This window comes from Mastigoproctus giganteus, chromosome 10 (genome assembly GCF_048544385.1).
Source record: "Mastigoproctus giganteus isolate SK-2022 chromosome 10, ASM4854438v1, whole genome shotgun sequence".
In the NCBI taxonomy this organism is placed as follows: domain Eukaryota; kingdom Metazoa; phylum Arthropoda; class Arachnida; order Uropygi; family Thelyphonidae; genus Mastigoproctus; species Mastigoproctus giganteus.
Genome location: NC_143584.1, coordinates 112,804,729 through 112,821,587, shown reverse-complemented (window position 1 = coordinate 112,821,587; position 16,859 = coordinate 112,804,729). Strand labels below are relative to the sequence as shown.

Sequence of the window (16,859 nt, the reverse complement as noted above, 5' to 3'; positions counted from 1 at the left end):
ACTTCTCACCAGTTGTCTGTAAAAGTACCAATTGCACATTGTCAAAAGCAATAATTAAAAGCAACTACAGGTAGCCCTCGAATAACACAGTAGTTTGGTTCATACTCGTGTTTCAGGCTGCTGTTTTTGAATCTCCTGTCATAAATCATCTCCAAAAATTTTTTTTAATACTACTGAAAAATGACATGGTGATGCCTTGGTTGTGTAATCAATTGAGATTAAACAGTACCACCTGAAATTACTTAACACCTTTTTTCAACACAAAAACATCCATAGATATACATGGGAGCGACCATCACTTCAGCAAAAATCAATTATAAACTTTATAATTACTCGCCAGAAGTCGGTATGGACGACAAAAGACTGCAAGGTAATGGGAGGTGCCAGCTGCAGGTTGGATCATTACCTGTGATTGCAGAAATATTATTCAAATACCAGAATAAATGGCAAGTGAGCCCTAATATCATCAGTAAATACAATAGGGTAGTAGAAGAAATTGCTTATAAACTGGAACTACTATCTCGCAGCAGTATTAAAGATCTTTACCATCAAAGACTCTAGAATCATCTATCTCACATTGGAGAAACAGAAGAGGTGAATATCTTATATAACAGCATTGAAACTGCCATACACAAGGCTGCTAAATGAGGCGCTAGGCCTAATAGATCACAAATGTAAGCAACAGTATTGGTGTAATGAAAAGGTAGCAGGTTTGGTGAAAGAAAAGAAAAGAGCCTATAACAAATGGTAATGAATAAAAATCAGCAAAATAGACAATAATACAAAAGGTGCAATAGAAAGTTAAAAGGAAAATTGCTGAATCCAAGAATGTTGCATGGGAGAAAGGATCCCAAGAAATTGATAGCTCATTAGGAGGAACACAGTTATCCAAAACCTGGCGAAGCTTGAGAGCACTGAAAACAAATGAATCTTGATTGAATAAGAACTTTATAGATATGCCAACATGGGGAAAATCATTATAATAACCTCCTAAACAAAAGACGATCTCAGTATCAGAGCATAATTACCCCTTCAGCAGTAGATAAAAGGGAGATAGAAATTACAAAACATCAAGTTCTTGACTGTGCAAAATTAATGAAGAACAAAAAATCTCCAGGCCCTGGGAACATAGCGATGGAACTAATTAAATAACCACCAAGTCTTTTCGATCTGATAGCACAGCTGATTAACAGATGTATACAGCTAAGGAAAACTCCAAATGAATGGAAAATAAGCTATGTTTCATCCACATGAAAGATGTTTTATTTTATGTATAAACATCTATGGCGGCTTTGGTAACAGGTATAAATATCTCTGGTAAAAATATCCCCGGAAAAAATCTGCATTTTTTAATTATTATTATAATACTTAACACACATTACTGACAATAATCACAATTTAATTATATCAAAATCACAGATTAAAATTTGCAAAAAATCATAAAAATTATAATCAAATGTTTAAGTATTATAATAATCTTAATAATACTTAAAGGCTATAAAGCATTTAGGGTGTAAGCCTCAAGCTATGGAAAAGTCTAGACCAGTGTTTCTCAATCTTTTTACTCTCGTGGCACATTTTCCAAAGAAGAAAAATTTCGCGGCACACCTACGTAGTCATAGAAGAAGAAATTTCTAAATTTCGCGGCACACTTGGAAAATTTTGCGGCACACCCTTTGAGAAACACTGGTCTAGACTATGTATAAGTATAGTGCGAAAGCATCAATAATACATAGCCAAATCTGAATGAACAGAATATTAGCAAAGCGGCATCGTTTTAAGTTATATCTGATATCAAGTTCTTGACTATGCAAAATTAATGAAGAACAAAAAATCTCCAGGCCCTGGGAACATAGCGATGGAACTAATTAAATATGGACCATCTGACCAATATCCATCTGAGAATAAGTATTCTCTATTGCAGTGAAATAGTAATTTGTATTGATTTCTGCATCACAGTATCAAATTTTGCGATTTTTTCACTGTTTAATATTAGAAGTAACCGTTAGTCAAAATATGGAATTGTACCCAAGATCTGGAGTTTACCTATTTAAATAATCTTATTATAATAATAAGAAGAAAATGGAATATTTTTTCTGGGATTCGGTGGCACTAGAGAAAAACTTTTTAAATTTTTGAACAGTTTGATCGAAACTGACTTACTCACTTACGCTACTTAGAAGGTTGATGTTGAACAAAATCTCAAGAAGCAGATTTTATTAAAGTCTGCATTTTATTCTTGCATAATATTACTACCCGCTTTCTTGCATAATATTCTGGTCCACTAGCCAAGCGTTATAGTGATCAAGTGATTTCCACGTGATTCATAGAGCGTTTACTTCAGTTTGAAAAGTTTTTTTACATCCTTGTTAATCAATAACAAACTTAGTCTTACTAATTGTAAGCAAGTTTAAGAAAGGAAAGCCATCTTTCTTTCTTTTTCCTTTAGACTAACGCTTAACTTTTTATAGCACTTGGTCATTCTAGCGGCACTGCTCCTGCCTCCTTGTGGCAGGGCTGGTAACCTGGGAGAAAAATCCACTTTCCCAGGGCTGAAAGGAACAAAGATGGATAACAAAATGTATCCACCTTTAGAGCCATCGAGCTCAAAATTAGTAACAAATGACACCGATGATGACTACTCTCAACCGTAGTGGTTGAAAACAAGCCCTCGTCAGGAGATACCAGATTTCCTCATCTTACATTCACTATCAAATCTGCCTCTGAGCAAATTATCACCCTTCCTAGTGCAGAAATGCATTGAGTTTGCTGCTGGTTCACCTAAATCGGTAAAGCGACTCCAGTCGGGCGATCTTCTGATAGAGACTACTCAACCTCAACATTCTGTGAAGCTATTAAAGCTCACAACCTTTGGAAGACACCAAATAAAAGTTACACCTCGTGCCACCTTAAACTCCTCTAAGGGAATAATAACAGAATGGAACTTATTACTTGTATCAGAGGAGGAAATTGTCCAAGAATTACACAATCAAAAGGTAATCCAAGCAAGGAGAATCAAGACCCAAAAAGGTGGTACTCTGGTTCCAACAAGGAGTATAAATCTTACTTTTAGCACTCCTAACTTACCAACATCTGTAAAAGCAGCCTACCTACATTGCTGTGTCCCACCGTATATTCCAAATCCAATCAGGTGCTACAAATGCCAAAAACACGGACACTCACAAACTGCATGTAGAGATGAGGCAATATATCCCAACTGTGGTTCAAAGGAACATAACCAATCTGACTGCACCATTACCACTCCACATTGCCCAAACTGTAAGGGTAACCATCCGGCTTTCTCAAAAACATGTGAATTATAGAAGCAAGGAAAAAAAATTTAGAAATATAAAATAGAAAACAAAGTGACATACTCAGAGGCGAGAAGACAGAAAACAAAACAGAGACAAAGCGCAAGTATGCCACAGCAACTCAACATTTCCAGTCTGTTGGAATCCAGACTGAAGTATCAGTTCCTCCAAATATATCTATTGCGAATTGGACACATTTGTTGCTCTCTATTTCAAAACAGTGTCCTATACAAACTAGTGAACAAGCCAGTAATACTCCAATTACCATACCAGCCAATGTTCCATCGACAGTAAAACCAAAAGTAACAGAAACTATGAAACTGCAAGCAACACTCTCCATCTGAATCATGACAAACATCATGATTCAGATGATGGAATCCTAGAATTACATGCAGCCGATGAGATGGATGTGACCTGCCCCTTCTTTTCTAAGAAAGACAAAACAAAAATAGATTGATATTGATACAAGCAAACTACAACTAAAAAGCAGTCGGAACCAAAACCAACCCATAAAACCACATAATGGAAAGAATCCTTCAGTGGAATTGTAGAGGCTTTCGAAATACAAAAGATGATTTGCAGGATCTCATAGATCAGTATGCATCAGCTGCCATAGCTTTACAGGAAACTCTTAAATTCTCGAGTGTGTCCTACCATCAAAACCTATGCTATCTATAGACAAGATAAGAGTATTTATACGCCAGCTCATGGAGGAGTGGCGATTATTGTCAGAAACAATATTCCATCCAAACATGTTTCTCTTCAGACTCCTTTTGAAATAGTGGCAGTGCACATCATAATTGGTGTCACTCTCACAATAGCTTCTATATACCTCCCTCCGAATTTCTCTTTCTCCTCAGAGCCTAATAGATCAGCTACCACCTCTCTTCTGGTTATTCAGGGACTTCAATGCTCATCATCTGCAATGGGGATCTCCAGCAATAGATAAAAGGGGCAAACTAATAGAATTCCTGCTTGATATTCATCATCTTACCCTGTTAAACCTGGTGATATCTTATCCTGTTACTCTGGTGAGCCTACCTATATCCATTTGTCTACGGGATCCATGACTGCTATAAATCTCTCAATCTGTTCTCCTTCCATATATGCCAATATGGAGTGGTCAGTTCTTGATAACCTACTAAACAGTGATCATCTACCGATCCTTTGTAAAATTCAAACATGAGTAAACTTGTCCCCATTGCAGTGTTTCAACTGGAAATTCCGTACGGCTCTCTGGCATGAATACGCCTCCCTCTAATTCAGTTTGATGATGATATAATCTGGTCCCAGCCCATAGATAATGTGACCGATCATATAATCAACCAGATATTACAAGCTGCTACTTCTGCAATACCTAAATCTGTGCCTGGGAAAGGTAAACACAGCAATTTCTGGTGGAATCAGGATTGCACACATGATAAACAAGAAAAAAATAGAGCTTGGAATTTATTTCGAAAATTCCCTACAACTGGTAATCTCATTAACTTTAAAAGACTCAAGGCCAATTTCGGCAAAACAAGAAGAAAAGCGAAGAAAGATTCCTGGATAAGCTTTGCTTCCACCATTTAAAAACGCAAACGGACAACTGACTCATCTGGAAGAAAATCCAAGCACTTAATGGTAAATACGTGCATTCCCCAGCATCAATCCTAAACTGGAAAGGACAAGAGTTGTCTACACCAACAGAAATAGCAAATGCATTAGCCGAATCTTTTGCCAGTGTATCAGCAGTGTCCAAATACAGCCAAACTTTTAAAAAAAATTAAGTCATCTGCAGAAAAACATAAAATAAACTTCTCTACCATGGTATCACACCCGTATAATCAGCCATTCACATTAACAGAACTCTTACAGTCTCTCAATAAAACATCCAGTACTGCTGCTGGTCCAGATGGAGTCTGCTATATTATGTTAAAAAAAGCTAAATAACAAAGCAATAAACTCCCTGTTGAATTTCTACAACCAAATATTTTTAGGAAATGTTTATCCGCACTCCTGGTGTCACTCGATTGTACTAGCATTTCCAAAGCCAGGGGAGGATCATACCATCCCGCATAATTACAGGCCAATTTCGCTGACTAGCTGTTTAGGCAAAATCCTAGAAAAAATGGTTCATAGGTGCCTAACATGGTTTCTGGAAGCTAACAATCTGCTAAACCGAAATCATTATTGGTTTCGGAAAAAATCACTCAACCTGAGACGTGATGATCAAAGCAGAAGCTAACATCCACAATGCTTTCGTAAGGAGACAACATCTGGTTATGGTTAATCTTGACATTGAGAAAGCCTTCGATACCACATGGCGATATGGTGTCCTCCAGGACCTTCATTCTTTTAGATTAGGGGGGGTAGATTCATACAAACCCCAATTCATACAAAACTTCTTGCACCACAGAACGTTTCAGGTCAGATATATGAACAGTTTATCTAAATCATTTGAACAAGAGGAGGGTGTACTGCAAGCATCCATCCTAAGCGCAACATTATTCACAATAAGAATTACAAATATGACACGAGACATACCAAAAACAGGTGAATCATACATGTTTGCTGATGACTTCATTATCTCTTGTCAGTCATAAACTATAAATGCCATTGAAAGGCAAACTTCAACTATCCATAATCAGAATAGAATCGTGGTTACAACGAAATGGATATTCCTTAGCAGAAAATAAATTGACTGCAATTCATTTTGTAAAATATGCAAATTACATCCGGATCCTGAAATATATTTAAAAAACAACCCAATTCCTCTTACCAACAATTTTCGTTTATTGGGTTTATATCTAGACAAGAACGGCCTGTCTAAAGAAACTGAACATCTTAAGAGATGTCTTCGCTAACTCCTGGGGTGCTGATAGACACTCCCTCTTACATCTTTATAAAACTTTAATTCAGTCCCGCTTAGATTACGGATCACCTGTTTACGACTCTGCAAGAAACAGTTCCTTGCTACATCTGAATACCATTCAACATAGTGCACTAAGGATAGCCACGGGAGCCTTCAGAACATCTCCAGTCCCCAGCCTGTATGCTGAGGCAAATGAACCTCCGCTGCATCTCAGACGAAAATCCTTACTATGTAGCTATGCTGCAAAAATTAAAAGTATTCCATCTCATCCCAGCTGGGAATACCTGTTTGACCCTCAGTATATAATGCTATACATTAGGTTTATTATGTATGCTATACATAATAAACCTAATGAAAACCGCCCAGCGGGTCTTAGATTGCAAGAGCTGATGCCTGATTAACTTTCAGCATATCCTCAAAGATGATACTCTTGAACATCCCCTGGATTCATTCCATACCTCCTTGTGATAATTTCTTTCTGAGATGGGGAGAAGGCTCCCTGACAAACAACAACTTACAGCAAGTACATGAAGCCCACACCTTCAGAGAATCTGAAAACTCAGAGAAACTACTTATTTATACTGATGGCTCAAAAACAGACGAAGCTGTAGGTGCTGCAGCAATTCGTTCTACCTTCTCAATAGCTGTGTCTCTTCCTACAGAATGGAGTATCTATACCGCAGAACTTATGCAATAAAACTAGCCATAGATAATATAACCAAGCAGCAATTCAAGCAATCTCTTATATATACAGATTGCCTTTCAATCTACTACTTCTTCCTACCATCACATTCTGAAACAGATCCAGTCTCAATTATATCAATATCAAACATCCAACCAGATGGTCACATTTTGTTGGATCTCTGGTCATGTTGGCATTCCAGGTAATGAATGTATGGCTTGTGCTGCTGAACATCCTGATAATGGATCTTTCTGGCATCTAAAAGTGCCGTTCACCAATCTCCGTAGCCGAGTGGTCAGGAGCGGGAGTGCAGTAGCACACGCTCTTTGAGTAGACCGGGGTTCAAGCCCCTGACTGCTGAATACGGTCAATCTGCCAACCCGCACCGGACCAGCGTGGCAGCTTATGGTCCATTTCCCTCAGCACGAATTGTTGAGGAGGCTTCCATCCTGCAGTGGGTTGATAATGGCTGCACTTTACCTTTTTTTTTTTTTTTTTTTTTTATTAAAACAGCATATAGGAATCAATGGGCTAAACTGTGGCAAACTCAAGTCAATAATAAACTATTCCAGATTAAAAAAGAACCTCAACTGTGGACTTCTAGTTTCATGAGAAGCAGGCGAGAAGTTGTTTTGGCAAGACTTCGAATTGGCCATTCCTATATAACTCATCTGTTCCTGCTTATGGGAGAGAACCCTCCTCAATGTTCCTTCTGTCAATCCCAACTAACAATCAAACATATTTTCATAGTGTCCCCATCCCCAATATTCAAGTATCCAGAAATCCAGTTTTTGCTCTCTGTCCAACTTTCAGGAACCTTTGACTTTACAATACATACTTGGCAATAATGCAGATTTGGAAGAACTGTTTCAATACTTGATAAGCATTAATATATATAATCATCTCAGATAACTATATTATAAAAGTTTCAGCCATAAGTTAATCACGAACAGGCACAATATAGCCCAGGAGGTCCTTGTTCCAAAAAACACCCAACACAACAACAGCATAGTATTCTTGCATAATTTTATCTCGAAATCTTATCGCAATTGTAAAACTGTTTAAATTTTTGAATGGTTTGATCGAAACATACTCACTTACACTATTTAGAAGATTGATGTTGAACAAAATCTTGAGAAGCAGATTTTATTAAAGTCTGCATTTTATTCTTGCATAATATTACTACCATCTGCTTACTCTACCGAATCAATGTTAGAGTAAATCACTAGAATAAAATCGTTACCAATCGATTTTACTCTAGTGTTGCCATAGATGATTTCACATCAAAATTTTCGTTATCCATCAGTTGCTTCATTTCCATTATATTAATTGCGTCATTTCCGTTACAAGAAAATTTCATTACCAATCGATTGTACTCTAGTGCTGCCATAGATGTTTTCACATCAAAAAGCTGGATCCGGGGAACTGCAGAGGCTTAAGTGTTAATTGAACTGTGTCCAGACTTTACTCTAAAGTGCTTCAGTTAAAATTACAAGAGGAGGTAAAAGATAAGTGAAGAACAAAATGGATTTAGGTCAGGTCGCTCTTGTGTGGACAATTTGTTTGTTCTACAACAGCTAGTGGAGAAAAGAAAAGCAAAGAAATAGAGATACCTTCTTTTCCTTCATCAATTGAGAAATGGCTTATGACTGCGTTTCAAGAAAGGAATTATGGAAAGCCCTTCAAAATATGTCAATTAATCCAGAGCTTGTGGAAGTGATTAGGGAATTTTGCGATATACTAAGTTGAGAATGCTTTATATAACCCAATCTATCCAACAAAGGAGCTGAGACAAGGATGCAGCTTATCACCTTTATTGTTTAATGTTTTCTTGGAATGTGCTTTACAAGAATGGAAAACAGGCTGTTATGGTTTGGGAGTACCAATTAAAGACAGATATTTTTGGAGTGTAAATTTTGCCAATGATCAGGTTATCATTGCACAAGAAGCTTATGATTTAGAATACACACGGAGAAAATTGTATCTTATACACAACCAATGCGGCCTCAATATCAATTTTACAAAGACAGAACACCTAAGCACAGCTATCCTGATGAACTGGAAGTTACAGTCTATACATCTAAAACTTGTTGACTTTTCAAATATCTTGGATGTAGTTTAACTAAGGAAAGATTGGGGAAAGAGAAAGTTTACATATGAATTGATCAAAGTAGGAAGATTTTTAGTGCCCTCAACTCTGTATGGTTGGACAACAATATCTCCGATAGAACTAAAAAACTTTGGACAGTCGTTAGTGGAATAAGTACTTTGCTATGACTGTGAGGTGTGGACACTGAAGAAGGGTGACAAAAAAGAAGCTTAGGGCCCCTAGAGATGGACTACCTATGTCAGAGTGCTAGGGTTTCTAGGCTAGAGAGGATAACGAATGAGGAAATAAGACGTATTCGTGCAGATGAAGATATTATAGAATGAATAGAAAATAGAAGATTGTGATGGTTTGGACATCTGCTGTGCATGAATGAAGAGAGATGGCCTAAAATTATATAGATGAGTGGATGCCACAAGGGAAGAGAAGGCAAGGATGCCCTAGAAAAACATGGAAGGAAGGTGCAATATCAGCCATGAGAAAGAGAAAATTGAAAGTTGAAGATGCCCACGTCCGGCGACTTTAGAAAATGGGAACGACAAGGCAGCAATCTGCCATATTAAGTTGAACATAAATCAATTGAGATTACTTCCTCCATATCAAAGATCATGATTACCATTTGCTTCACTTTTGATTATTGTTAACAGCATTTTTGGATGAGGTGACAACTGGTACCTCTACTCAGCAGAATGGCTCTTGAGTGCAGCACAAAATTATGTATCAAGGATTTATCAATGGCAACAATTCTCTTTAAAAAAATTTTACCTTCTTTTCTTAATATGTGAGAAGCTAGTTTGTAGTGAATTTTTAATGTGCTTTTTCAGCTAAAATTTAATATAATAAATTTTTAGTCACCTGATGCAATCTCTTTGCATATTACTCATCTGTCTTCTTCCAGTATAGCATATATAAAGACAACTGATGCATCATACATATCAGTCAAAGATCTTTTGTATTACAGGTCATCTTCATTGCTTGCACAGCTTCCTGCCCTTTGGAATGTCAATGCAAAGCAGTGCTACCAGTCAGGGTAACTTCACTTGTGTGGGGACAGGCATTTTGTGTGTGTGTGCTGAAATACAAATCAAATTTCATAATAGGTGCCATTAATGATTTTGAGATATAATAACAGGAATGGCAAATGCAGTCAATATATCTGAAAATGGTACTCCAGTGGCACACTTCCCTCAACAATCATATTCAAAGTCAAACATCTGTTGTTTAACATTATCAAAATTACTCATCTTCATTGATATTTAATCAGATTTTTGACAAGCATATATTGATATTTTTAGGAATGAAGGAATACAAAACTGGTTATAAACTAAAGAATGCATTTTCATGATGAAAACTTTATTAGTTGTTATTGTGGTTGTCATTGCTTCTTTTTCATTGATACTTTTGAATCTTATCCCATTTATTCTTCTAATTATAATTTTATACTGTCTGAAAAGTACAAATCCAATGATTGAATATATTTGATTTAATGATACTTGTATAAATCACTTTACCAACTCTTTCTTTTTTAAAACTTCTTTAATCAAGTCTATCTTTCTGACCTGCGAATAGAAGAATTCTGCAGTCAAATCCAGAAAATAAACATATTTGATCCAGTTCTTGATGTGAGTAGATGTCATTTTACCAGAGGAATTCTGTGACAAATTATTAATTTGAAAAGAATAGATGGCAACAGCATCACATCTACTGTAGCTCAATTGTATTATAAAAATTTAAAAAAATTAAAAAATAAGGAAACCATGTCAACAAACTGAGAGTGATCAATACTAGAAGGCAGTATCATATTAATATTTTGTTTTGTCAAAATAAAGAACTATCTTTTAAAATAAGAGAATTACAACAAAAAACAATCACGATCCTTAAAACTTCTCCATTTACCAATAAAAACAGAAGAAAACGAGTCAGCCAGCCCTTACTTACCACTTGGCATTAAGTAGTCCACTGCAGTAATGCAGAAATTTGGAAGATTCCCACCATACATATGCATGCTCTCATCCATAATTAGTACAGTCGAAGCTCTTTTTAGTGACCCTCTTTTTAACATCCCAACACGTTATAACGTCATATGTGGTTGGTCCCAATTTCTCATTAACCTAATACTATTTTACATTCAGTAAAATGACCTTGAAAATAAAAGGATTTCTCTATAATGACCATAAATTTCTACCTCTTAATCTGAATTTTCACTTTCTTATATATATTCTCATTTAAAAATGACAGAACAGTTCAAATATATTGAGTAATTGCAGCCTGACTGTGAGAAATTATTTTTTTAGATTTTCCACGCTCTTGTCTCATAGTGTGGTAATCAAATTAACATCGACTAGAAGTCGGTCACAGTGGATGTTTATTGATATAGTTCCAAGAAAGCAGATAATTAGAATTTTGCAAACTGTGTTCTGCGGAACACTAGTATTTCGTGAGATGTGAACCAGTGTTCCGCGAAAAATTGTAATTAATAATTAAAAAATAAATAAATTTTGCATATTTGTAGCATACGCCACTTTTGTATCATTATAATATTTAGCATAATTTTTTTTGTTATTAATATACTGGCATAGACTAATAATCAAATAGACTGTGGGACACTTCATTTTGTTGGGCTTTGCATAGAGACATCAACGAAAAAGTAGCAATGTGGTGATCTAGTATGCCATTCGTGTGTAGTTTAGCCTGGAGTACACAGGATGAAGGAGAGGAGAAGAGAAAGTGAACCGATATCATAACTAAACTCACTTCCTTGTATAAATTTTTTTTTTTTTTTGATAATTAGTATTTCGAAATATTATTATTAAAATATGTGACCATGGATTTGTGGTTGAAAAAAAGGAACTTAAAATGAGAAGCAAAATACTTCTAGTAGTGAAACTGTGATCAATGAAAATGAACACAATATTGTCACACTTCAAAGTGAGGATGAACAATGGCAGCCTTTTCTTCCCCAAAAATCCGAAGTGGAAAAACAGGAACCAACTAATAAAAGATCAAAACGAAAATATAATGACAAGTATTTGAATTTCAGCTTTACATGTGTTGGAAATAAAGATGCCTCCGATGCACAGTGCATCATGTGTAATAAAATATTAGCAAACAGTTCTTTGGATCCCACTAAACTTGTGTTCTGTGAATATCTTGTGAGATGAATAGTGTTCTGTGACTAAAAAAGTTTGGGAAACACTGCTGTAGATAATGGTGTGCATTCTAAGACTGACATTGCCAAACAATTCCACATTCCTGAGAGTACTCTGTTAACTATTCTGAAAGAACGGAAAAAGATTGAAAGTTTAGAGAACTCTACAGCTGCACCGGTAATCCAGTTTTTTAAAAAAAATTACTGAAGGATGCTATTAAATAAAATTGTGCTGTCTTGAAAGCAAAATTCAATGCTAAATCAACATCCTGCAGGCAATGTATTTATGTGTTTAAGCATGGAATGAAGCTGATGAAAAATTGATCGCTAACTGCTTCGAACATGCAGGATTTACCACCTTGAATGATGCATTGTGTGAAGTTAGCATTAGTAGAGTTTTCTCGTAGCTTTCTTGCATATGATGCAAGAAAGCAAGCTTATGCAGTATCAGCCAAAAAAAAAAAAACCACTCCCATTTCACCCCTCCATTCATTCGAAATACCTGTCCAGCTGTGCCTTAAATTTATTTAGGCTATCAACTTCCACAAGAGGTGGAAGTCTGTTCCACAAACCAACTACCTGCTGGCTAAAGACAAATTTCCACACATCTAGCCTACATCTGTCTTTCCTCAATTTGAATTTATGCCCTCAGGTGATTATTCTGAGCAAGATGAAGAATCCCATCCGCATTGAGCATGCTCAAACCATTTAAAGCTTTATACACCTCTATCAGATCACCTCGCGGGTGCCTAGTCTCCAGACACTGTAATTTGCAAAACTTAAGCCTTTCTTCATAAGAGCAACCCTTTGTTCCATTCACTAATCTTGTTGCCCTTCTCTGTACTCGTTCCAGCAGCTCTACATCCTTCTTGAAATGAGGCCACCAGACCTGTATACAGTACTCAAGGTGTGGCCTGACCATTCCCTTATACAAGGGAATAATCACCTCCTTATCCCTCCTAGAAAAATTCCTGTATATCATTGACAAGACACCATGAGCTACTCTTGCAGCCCATCTTCACTGCTCAGAGAACTTCATATCTGCCTGCACAATTACCCCTAGGTCCTTTTCATTCTCTACCACTGTCAGTGTAGTACCACAGAGTTGATACGTTGCTCTGGGGTTACTGTTTCCCATATGCAGTATTTTACCTTTGTCAATGTTAAACTTCATTTGCCACCTCTCAGCCCATCTGCTCAACCTTTCCAGCTCTTGTTGCAGCAGCATAGCGTCAGTAGTGTCCTTAACAACCCTGCCAACCTTTCCTTCTAGAGTTTACATAAGTAAAGAACTCTTTTCTGTTTTTCTTTGCATCTGCAAACTTTGACATTAAGCTTGATATATCATCATCAATATCATTTATAAATACAGAAAACAATAATGGACCCAACACTAAACCCTGAGGGACTCCATTAATAACATTAGTCTACAATGTGCAGTGTCCATTGATTACCACTCTCTGTTTTCTCCTCCTCAACCATCCCTTTATCCATAGCAGCAATTTGCCTCCAATGCCACACTGATCCAATTTGTGCAGCAGTCTTCCATGTGCAACAGTATCAAAAGCATTTCTAAGATTCAAATATATAATATCAAAGTTATTCCCTGCATACAGTTCTTTTGTGACTACATCATAGTATCCAATCAAATTGGTCAGGCAAGACTTTCCCTTAACAAAACCATGCTGTCTGAGCTATAACTGTAGTCTTGTCTAGATGATCCTGCAGTACTTCTTTAACCAGTGCCTCTATTAATTTTCCTGGAACAGAAGTTAAACTCACAGGTCTATAATTACTTGTGTCAGCCTTTGATCCTCCTTTGTGAATTGGGGTCACATTTGCACATCACCAATCCATGGGTACCTCCCCTGAGTCCAAAGAAGCTCTCATAATTATGGCTAAGGGTTTGCTTACTTCCTTTGCTGCCTCCTTTAATATAACTGGATAGATCCCATCCACCCCGGGTGCCTTTCTTGTGTTTATCTTCAATAATTTCTCCTCCACTCTCAGTTATTACAAGATTATCTAGCTTACTTCCAGAGTTGAATACACCTCTGGCATTTCCCTCGCTAAATAACTCCTCATGTGTGAATGTAGATGCAAAATACTCGTTTAGTTTGTTAGCCACCTAAGCAGGATCCTCAACTGTTGAACCATCAATATCCAGTGGACCAATCTGATTCATCCCTTTCCTTCTAGAGTTTACATAGGTAAAGAACTCTTTTCTGTTGCCAAGGATTTCTCATAATCTGCCTTTGTCTGCCTAATCTCCTTTGTGACTGGTTACAGACCAGCTTATATCTATCATAGGCTTCCATATCACCCATTAATTTATCTGTATCCCATGCATTTTTCTTCTCTGCCATATATCTCATTAGTTCATCTGACATCCATTTAGGCCTAAACCTTGAACAATATTTCTTAGTTGGTATGTAAAGCCTAGTAGCTTCCAAGATAAGTTCTTTGAATGCTTCCCATTTCGATTTGCTGTTGGTAACATCATAAGTTGGTCCCACTGTATAGATTTTAAATACTGTCTCAGACCATCGTAGTCACCTTTACAAAAGCCTTTACAAAAGCAAAAACCCTTCCCTTTACCCCTGATGGTAGTTACATCTTTGAGTAAATCCCACTTAAGCACACTGTGATTACTGCCACCTAGTGGTTCCTTTATCTGCAGATTCTTAATGCATGAAGAATCACTACTTATAATCAGATCAAGAGTATTATCCCCCCTCTAGTTGCCTCCCAAACATGCTGATGTAGAAAACAATCATCCAATAAATCCACAAAAGCCTTGCTAGTGTGTGTGAGTGACCAACCCACAAATTCCAGTCAATATCTGGGAAATTAAAATCCCCATTATAAGACTCTCTGATTTACTGGCCCACTCTATTTCCCTGTACAGTTTCTTATTATACTCATCAGAATCATTTGGCCTATAGCACACTCCTACTCTGAATTTTGATCTCCCAATTCTTATGTCACACCAAACTGACTCAACACTGCACTGTCCAGCGATGTCGACTAGCTTCACTTCCTTGGATTTTGTGTTTCTTAACTAATAGCATAACCCCTCCTCCCTTCCTATCCTGTCTATCCTGCCTATACACATTGTACTCCCTAAATTCCAGTTCTGCATTTCTTATATCTGTGTGACACCACGTCTCTGATATCCCGACAATATCTGCCTTTGATGTTTTGAGCAATACCTCAAATTCGTCAAATTTATTTATCAAACTTCTAGCATTGGTGTATACGCAAGTATATATGCACCTGTTCCTATTCTTAGCTACCCTAACACAACCCATGTGTTTACTCGTACTGCAATGACTCCCAGCAGTCTCTGAAATACCCAGCATCTTGTTTTCCAGGCTGCTGCTCATTCCAATAGAAGCAGTGCAAGAATCACTTTCACCTCTGCGAGTGGCTACTGTTAACCTATTAGTCCTTGTATCCCCCAAGCTAGCAGTTTTCTGACCCACCTAACACTGCCTTGATAACATCAGCAAATATTCTTGCACTCTTTCTGTTTAAGTGTATTCCATCCCTGTAGAAGCAGTCTCTCCTGTTAACAAGTACAGACCAGGCTGAAAAAAATTCTACCCCTTGAGCCTTGCACAATCTTTCCAGGGCTGAATTGATCGACGTTTTGCATACTTCTTCCTCTATTAATTTAATACTGTAGTATATATTATAAATAAGTTTATACTATATTGTATTGGTAGAATTACATTAATTATTCAAGCTTTTACTTGTACATTAAACAATCGGTGTAACATCCTTCTGATATAAAACCGTTTTTCTCATTCTCCTGGAGAGTCATTATATAGATTTTCGACCAGTGGTGGAATTCAGCCGGTTCGCACCGGTTCGGCAGAACCGATACCTAATTTTTTGTTGAGTTCGGTGAACCGGTTGTTAAAATGGCACTTGTGATCAGGGTTCTCTCTAAGGTGGGCTCCTGGTATTCTATGCCATTTATTAATTCAGCAAGAAATTTTCGTTTAGTATCGATAAAATGAAGAAAATGTATGTTCTGACTGATGTTTATCAATGATATAAGCATTGTGCTTTGTTTATAAAAGTTTATGATATGACCACACGTGGACAGAACCAGTAAAAATATTCAAATATATTTGCACATATCCGCTCCTGCTCTATAATATATTAAAATAAAACATTTTTAAAATTTTTTGCAGTAGCCCTTAAAAGGATAAAAAGGCAACAGAGTTTGACAGATTTTTTTCAATAAGAAACCAAAATCAGAATTTGTTGTATTAGAATTGGCCTTGGATTCAGTTACATCATCAACAATTTTCGTTGAACTAGTTGAATTGGAAAAACATGATGCAGAGACAATATGTTCTTCAGTTATGGAAATTTTAAATAATGTTGGGCTTAATAAGAACTACCTAGAAAAAAATCTAATAGGATTTTGCTCCGATGGTGCCAACGTTATGCTTGGGAGAAAATCTGGAGTGAGCACTAGGATTGCAAAAGAGTTTCCAAACATAATAATATGGCACTGTTTAAATCATCACCGCCATCTTGTTTTAGATGATTCGATAAAGGAAACAAAACAAGTAAATCATTTGATAAGATATATACTATTTTTCATCAATCCAATAAGAACCAAATTGAACTTTCCAAAATATCCAAACAACTTGGAATTGAAATTATAAAGATTGGTAGAGTTTTGGGACCATGATGGGCTGCCTGTAGTTTAAGGTCAACCCTAGCTGTGTGGCATGCTT

General features: G+C 36.7%; 1 protein-coding gene across 7 annotated transcripts in view; it reads left to right on the top strand.

Moving 5' to 3' along the window:
• Positions 1-16,859, top strand: part of LOC150079226 (lisH domain-containing protein ARMC9-like) — a 446,058-nt gene that overhangs the window by 187,400 nt on the left and 241,799 nt on the right. The window lies entirely within an intron of this gene.